Raw genomic sequence first — 8,546 nt, forward strand, 5'->3', positions numbered from 1 at the left:
ATTCTTTGCCGTCTGCTGGCAGACGGCAAAGAGCTGGCAGATGGCAAAGAGCTTCTTTGCCGTCAGCCTTTTCTTTGCCGTCTGCTTATGTGTAGCTGATGGCAAAGAGCTTCTTTGTCGTCAGCTAGCAGACGGCAAAGAGCTGGCAGATGGCAAATTAGCTGATTCCAGTAGTGTATGGATCCAAATCAGCCCCTTATGAAGCAACGCATAAACTAGGGTTTAAACTTCTGTCACTCTAGCGACCCATCATCTACTTATTACTTCCCAATTCCTCCCCCTAGGCCCAAATCATGGTGAAGTGTCATGTAGTCGACATTCACATAACACCACTAGAGGAAAGACAACATACATCTCATCAAAATATCGAACGAATACCAAATTCACATGATTACTTATAACAAGACTTCTCCCAAGTCCTCAGGAACAAACATAACTACTCACAAAGCATATTCATGTTCATAACCAGAGGAGTATTAATTATCATTAAGGATCTAAACATATGATCTTCCACTGAATAAACCAACTAGCATCAACTACAATGAGTAATCAACACTACTAGCAACCCACAGGTACCAATATGAGGTTTTGAGACAAGGATCGGGTACAAGAGATGAACTAGGGTTTGAGAGGAGATGGTGCTGGTGAAGATGTTGATGGAGATTGACCCCCTCTCGATGAGAGGATCATTGGTGATGACGATGGTGATGATTTCCCCCTCTGGGAGGGAAGTTTCCCTGGCAGAACAGCTCTGCCGGAGCCCTAGATTGGTTCTGCCCAAGTTCCGCCTCGAGACGGCAGCGCTTCTTCCCGGAAGCTTCCTTCTGATTTTTTTGAGGTAAAAACCCTTCATATAGATAAATATGGGCACAGGGGGCCTACCAGGTGGGTGGCAAGGTAGGGGGCGTGCCTAGGGGGTAGGGCGCCCCCTCCACCCTTGTGGATGCCTGGTGGGTCCCCTCTGGTACTTTCTTTGCCCAATATTTTTTTAATATTCCAAAATAATTCTCCGTGAAGTTTCAGGACATTTGGAGTTGTGCAGAATAGGTCTCTCAGATTTTCTCCTTTTCCATTCCAGAATTCCAGCTGCCGGCATTCTCCCTCTTTATGTAAACCTTGTAAAATAAGAGAGAAAAGGCATAAGTATTGTGCTATAATGTGTAATAACAGCGCATAATGCAATAAATATCAATATAAAAGCATGATGCAAAATGGACGTATCAACTCCCCCAAGCTTAGACCTCGCTTATCCTCAAGCGAAAGCCGGGATCAAAAAATATGTCCACATGTCTAGAGATAGAGGTGTCGATAAAAATAAAAATACGGACATTAGGGCATCATGATCATCTTTAGAACAACAACATATATCGTCATATAATTTCTTATGCCAAAGTAACTAATGCGGAGCATCCCTCGTTCATCCCCATGGACGTTTCGTCACCACCGCAAGCACGAAGAATACCAATGACAGGAGTCTGCGCACTCGTCATCGAAACCGAGGTTAACTCTTTCATCTTTGAACTTCATTCGGATTCACATGAGAGTTGGGTTCTACCTCAAATGGATGCATTGTGCATTCTTAGGTACCAAGGAGAAGACCTTGAGGAGGCATGGAGGGATCACCAAGTCCACATGGAGCCCCAAGGAGAAGAAGGAACTCCCAGACGCGGAACAACGGAGGCCTCGGACCACCCCGGGTGCCCGGCCTCCTAAGCCCTAGGTGCCCGGACCCCAAGCCCCAAAGGGCGCGGCCCCTATGTCCACCCTGGGTGCCCGCACCTCGACCACCGGGTGCCCGCACACCGACCACCGGGTGCCCGACCCCCTCCCAGGTGCCACCCCGGGTCCTCGGTCTTCTACTCCCCGATGACCCCTGGTGCCCGGATCACTTTACTCCGGGTGCCCGGACTCCACCGAAAGTGCTTGCGTGCATCTTGGGCTAAATGACCCTTGTACCCCCATTTTCCTCTTATTTCGCCCCTAGACTATAAGTACTCTTCCCCTAGCTCATTAGAGAGGATAGCAAAGTATTTGATAGACAAAGAGAGAGCTTTGCTCATCTTCCTCCTTTTGTAGATCTAGACCTCCTCTTGGAGATAAAGCCCTCCTCTTGGAGAAGCTCCTATTGGAGATCAAGCCCTCCTCTTGGAGGAGGATCCCCATCATAGGATCATCAAGACCCCATTCCTCATAGGATTGGGATGAACTAGTTACCTCTTGTATCTTCTTGTGTTGGATTTGGACCTTTGTATCTCTCTTTATGTGATTCGATCTAGCACATGTGCGATTGGATCAAGTCAATTTGAGTGTTCCTCTTGTTATCCCCTTTGTGTTCTTCTTGTTCTAGGGGATTTGCTCTCCGATTCGTGAAAGATCTTGCTACCTCTTGAGCACTGCGTTGGTTTTCCCTTGAAGAGGAAAGGGTGATGCAGCAAAGTAGCGTAAGTATTTCCCTCAGTTTTTGAGAACCAAGGTATCAATCCAGTAGGAGGCCACGCACAAGTCCCTCACACCTACACAAACAAATAAATCCTCACAACCAACGCAATAAAGGGGTTGTCAATCCCTTCACGGCCACTTACGAGAGTGAGATCTGATAGATATGATAAGATAATATTTTTGGTATTTTTATGATAAAGATGCAAAGTAAAGAAAGCAAAATAAAAACGACGCTAGAAATAACTTGTTGACGGGATATTAATATGATGGAAAATAGACCCAGGGGCCATAGGTTTCACTAGTGGCTTCTCTCGAGTGCATAAGTATTACGGTGGGTGAACAAATTACTGTTGAGCAATTGACAGAACTGAGCATAGTTATGAGAATATCTAGGTATGATCATGTATATAGGCATCACGTCCGAGACAAGTAGACCGACTCCTGCCTGCATCTACTACTATTACTCCACACATCGACCGCTATCCAGCATGCATCTAGAGTATTAAGTTCAAAAGAATAGAGTAACGCTTTCAGTAAGATGACATGATCTAGAGGGATAAACTCATGCAATATGATATAAACCCCATCTTGTTATCCTCGATGGCAACAATACAATACGTGCCTTGCTGCCCGTACTGTCACTGGGAAAGGACACCGCAAGATTGAACCCAAAGCTAAGCACTTCTCCCAGTGCAAGAAAGATCAATCTAGTAGGCCAAACCAAACTGATAATTCGAAGAGACTTGCAAAGATAACCAATCATACATAAAAGAATTCAGAGAAGATTCAAATATTGTTCATAGATAAACTTGATCATAAACCCACAATTCATCGGTCTCAACAAACACACCGCAAAAGAAGATTACATCAAATAGATCTCCACAAGAGAGGGGGAGAACATTGTATTGAGATCCAAAAAGAGAGAAGAAGCCATCTAGCTCATAACTATGGACTCGAAGGTCTGAAGTAAACTACTCACACATCATCGGAGAGGCTATGGTGTTGATGTAGAAGCCCTCCGTGCTCGATGCCCCCTCCGGCGGAGCTCCGGAAAAGGCCCCAAGATGGGATCTCACGGGTACAGAAGGTTGCGGTGGTGGAATTAGCTTTTTGGCTCCGTATCTAGTAGTTTGGGGGGTACGTAGGTATATATAGGAGGAAGAAGTACGTCGGTGGAGCAACGTGGGGCCCACGAGGGTGGAGGGCGCGCCCAGGGGGGTAGGCGCGCCCACTACCTCGTGCCCTCCTGGTTGATGTCTTGACGTAGGGTCTAAGTCTTCTGGTTCACGTTCATTCCGAAAATCACGTTTCCGAAGGTTTCATTCCGTTTGGATTCCGTTTGATATTCTTTTTCTGCGAAACTCTGAAATAGGCAAAAAACAACAATTCTGGGCTGGGCCTCCGGTTAATAGGTTAGTCCCAAAAATAATATAAAAGTGTATAATAAAGCCCATTAATGTCCAAAACAGAATATAATATAGCATGGAACAATCAAAAATTATATATACATTGGAGATGTATCAAGCATCCCCAAGCTTAATTCCTGCTCGTCCTCGAGTAGGTAAATGATAAAAACAGAATTTTTGATGTGGAATGCTACTTGGCATAATTAATTGTTGTATGAATATTCAGATCCGAAAGATTCAAGACAAAAGTTTAATATTGACATAAAAATAATAATACTTGAAGCATACTAACTAAGAAATTATGTCTTCTCAAAATAACATGGCCAAACAAAGTCATCCCTACAAAATCATATAGTCTGGCTATGCTCTATCTTCACCACACAAAGTATTTAAATCATGCACAACCCCGATGACAAGCCAAGCAATTGTTTGATACTTTTGATGTTCTCAAACTTTTTCAATCTTCACGCAATACATGAGCATGAGCCATGGACATAGCACTATATGTGGAATAGAATGGTGGTTGTGGAGAAGACAAAAAAGGAGAAGATAGTCTCACATCAACTAGGTGTATCAACGGGCTATGGAGATGCCCATTAATAGATATCAATGTGAGTGAGTAGGGATTGTCATGCAACGGATGCACTAGAGCTATAAGTATATGAAAGCTCAACAAAAGGAACTAAGTGGGTGTGCATCCAACTCGCTTGCTGACGAAGACCTAGGGCATTTTGAGGAAGCCCATCATTGGAATATACAAGCCAAGTTCTATAATGAAAATTTCCCACTAGTATATGAAAGTGATATCATAGGAGACTCTCTATCATGAAGATCATGGTGCTACTTTGAAGCACAAGTGTGGTAAAAGGATAGTAACATTGTCCCTTCTCTCTTTCTCTCTCATTTTTTTAATTTTATTTGGGCCTTTTCTCGTTTTTTTATGGCCTTTTTTTTATTTAGTCCGGAGTCTCATCCCGACTTATGGGGGAATCATAGTCTCCATCATCCTTTCCTCACTTGGGACAATGCTCTAAAAATGACGATCATCACACTTTTGTTTACTTACAACTCAACAATTACAACTCAATACTTAGAACAAAATATGACTCTATATGAATGCCTCCGGTGGTGTACCGGGATATGCAATGAATCAAGAGTGAAATGTATGAAAGAATTATGAACGGTGGCTTTGTCACAAATACGATGTCAACTACATGATCATGAGTGCAATATGACAATGATGGAGCGTGTCATAGTAAACGGAACGATGGAAAGTTGCATGGCAATATATCTCGGAATGGCTATGGAAATGCCATGATAGGTAGGTATGGTGGCTGTTTTGAGGAAGGTATATGGTGGGTGTATGGTACCGGCGAAAAGTGCGTGGTATTAGAGAGGCTAGCAATGGTGGAAGGAAGGAAGAAAAGTGCGTATACTCCATGGACTCAACATTAGTCATAAAGAACTCATATACTTATTGCAAAAATCTACAAGTTATCAAAGCAAAGTATTACGCGCATGCTCCTATGGGGATAGATTGGTAGGAAAAGACCATCGCTCGTCCCCGACCGCCACTCATAATGAAGACAATCAATAAATAAATCATGCTCCGACTTCATCACATAACGGTTCACCATACATGCATGCTACGGGAAGCACAAAATTTAACACAAGTATTTCTCAAATTCACAACTACTCAACTAGCATGACTCTAATATCATCATCTCCATATCTCAAAACAATTATCAAGCATCTAACTTCTCATAGTATTCAACACACTCATAAGATTTTTTTACTAATCTTGAATGCCTATCATAATTAAAGCAAATTACCATGCTGTTTTGTAGGACTCTCAAAATAATCTAAGTGAAGCATGAGAGAACAATAGTTTCTACAAAACAAAACCACCACCGTGCCCTAAAAGATATAAGTGAAGCACTAGAGCAAAAACTATATAACTCAAAAGATATAAGTGAAGCACATTGAGTATTCTAACAATTTCCGAATCATGCGTGTCTCTCTCAAAAGGTGTGTACAGCAAGGATGATTGTGGAAAACTAACAAACAAATACTCAAATCATACAAGACGCTCCAAGCAAAACACATATCATGTGGTAAATAAAAATATAGCTCCAAGTAAAGTTACCGATGGAAGTAGACGAAAAGAGGGGATGCCTTCCGAGGCATCCCCAAGCTTTAGCTTTTTGGTGTCCTTAGATTATCTTGGGGTGCCATGGGCATCCCCAAGCTTAGGCTCTTGCCACTCCTTGTTCCATAATCCATCAAATCTTTTACCGAAAACTTGAAAACTTCACAACACAAAACTTAACATAAATTCTTGTGAGCTCCGTTAGCGAAAGAAAACAAAACACCACTTCAAGGTACTGTAATGAACTCATTCTTTATTTATATTGGTGTTAAACCTACTGTATTCCAACTTATCTATGGTTATAAACTATTTTACTAGCCATAGATTCATCAAAATAAGCAAACAACACACGAAAAACAGAATCTGTCAAAAACAGAACAGTCTGTAGTAATCTGTAACTAACGCAAACTTCTGGAACTCAAAATTTCAGAAAAAATAGGACGACCTAGACAATTTGTTTATTGATCAGCAGCAATTGGAATCAATATTTTATCACATTCTGGTGATTTTTAACAATTGTTTTCATTAACAGAAAGTTTCTGCAATTTTCAGCAAGATCAAATAACTATCATCCAAGAAGATCCTATAGGTTTAACTTGGCACAAACACTAATTAAAACATAAAAACAAATCTAACCAGAGGCTAGATCAAATATTTATTCCTAAACAGAAGCAAAAATCAAAAAACTAAAAATAAAATTGGGTTGCCTCCCAACAAGCGCTATCGTTTAACGCCCCTAGCTAGGCATAATAGCAAGGATAGATCTAGGTATTGCCATCTTTGGTGGGCAATTCTTCAATGAGACATCTATCATCCTTAGGAATTTCTTTCTTTTTATTAATTATCAAACTTCTAGGCACATAACCGAAAAATTCATTTGTAGCAAATGGTTCCTTAATGATAGCAAAAAGATTGGGGTGAATACTTATAGATTTGAGATCCGCAGTTTCTTTACTAGAGGATTCACCCTTATTTGTAGGAACATACATAAGCTTGGCAACTTTAGTTGGAGGACTTGGAGTATTCTTTATGGAAGAAAAAACGGTTCCCAAGTTGGTAATGATACCCTCAAGTTTATCGATTCTAGTGGAATCCTGATTTATTCTTTCATTAACTATGGGTTCCTTCTCCTTAATATTTTTCAAAGTGACTCCTACTTTAGATCCATATTGGGTAATTGGTTGTGGATCTTTTTATCCAGATTTTCAATTAACTCTACGGTAGCAACTTTGTTTTCAATAATTTCAAGTCTTTGCATTACATGCTCCAAAGTTAACATAGTTCCATTAACCAAAAGAGGTGGTGAGCCAAACAAATCTATCATAGCATTATAAGAATCAAAAGTACGACTACCCAAGAAATTCCCTCCGGTAATGGTATCAAGGATATATCTGTACCAAGAAGTAGCGCATACATAAAAATTGCGGAGAAGAACGGAAGTAGATTGCTTCCTGGTAGATCTATTTTAAGCATGGCAAATTCTATACCAAGCGTCTTTTAGATTTTCTCCATCCCTTTGCTTAAAATTAAGAAGTTCATTCTAGGGAGACAACGGAGAAGATAGGTGTCACGCCCAAGATGCGACCCTATCCTAAAGGAACACGAAGGTCCCACCAAGGATAGAAGCGCATCTTGAAGACGCTTTAGCAAGGTGGATATCATTACATCAACATTACATAATATTTGGGGATACATACAAGGCATACAAATGCCGCAAGAATACATCAATACATCATACATGAGATCAACATCCGACTACGGATGAAACACAAACAGAAACTCAAACGACATCCACCCTGCTAGCCCAGGCTGCCGACGTGGAACCTATCCCCTGATCGAAGAAGCAGAAGAAGAACTCCAAATCAAGAAACATCGCTCTCGCGTCATGATCATCGCAAAACCTGTACCTGCAACTGGTGGTGTAGTAATCTGTGAGCCACGAGGACTCAGCAATCCCATTACCATGGGTATCAAGACTACCAAAGCTTAAGGGGAAAGGAATGGATAAGGTGGTGAGGTTGCAGCAGCGACTAAGCATGTATGGTGGCTAACTTACGCATATGAGAGCGAGAAGAGAAGCAAAGGAACGGTCGTGAAACTAACAATGATCAAGAAGTGATCCTGAACTCCTACTTACGTCAAACATAACCCAGAAACCGTGTTCACTTCCCGGACTCTGCCGAGAAGAGACCATCACGGCTACACACGCGGTTGATGCGTTTTAATTAAGGTCAAGTGTCAAGTTTTCTACAACCGGATATTAACAAATTCGCATCTGCCACATAACCGCGGGCACGACTTTCAAAAGATAATACCCTGCAGGGGTGTCCCAACTTAGCCCATTATAAGCTCTCACGGTCAACGAAGGATATTCCTTCTCCCGGGAAGACCCGATCAGTCTCGGAATCCCGGTTACAAGACATTTCGACGATGGTAAAACAAAACCAGCAAAGCCGCCCGAATGTGCCGACAAATCCTGATAGGAGCTGCACATATCTCGTTCTCAGGGCACACCGGATTGTCCAAGCTTCCGGTAGGCCAGACCAGAGTTG

Source organism: Triticum aestivum, chromosome 4D (genome assembly GCF_018294505.1).
Source record: "Triticum aestivum cultivar Chinese Spring chromosome 4D, IWGSC CS RefSeq v2.1, whole genome shotgun sequence".
NCBI lineage: Eukaryota > Viridiplantae > Streptophyta > Magnoliopsida > Poales > Poaceae > Triticum > Triticum aestivum.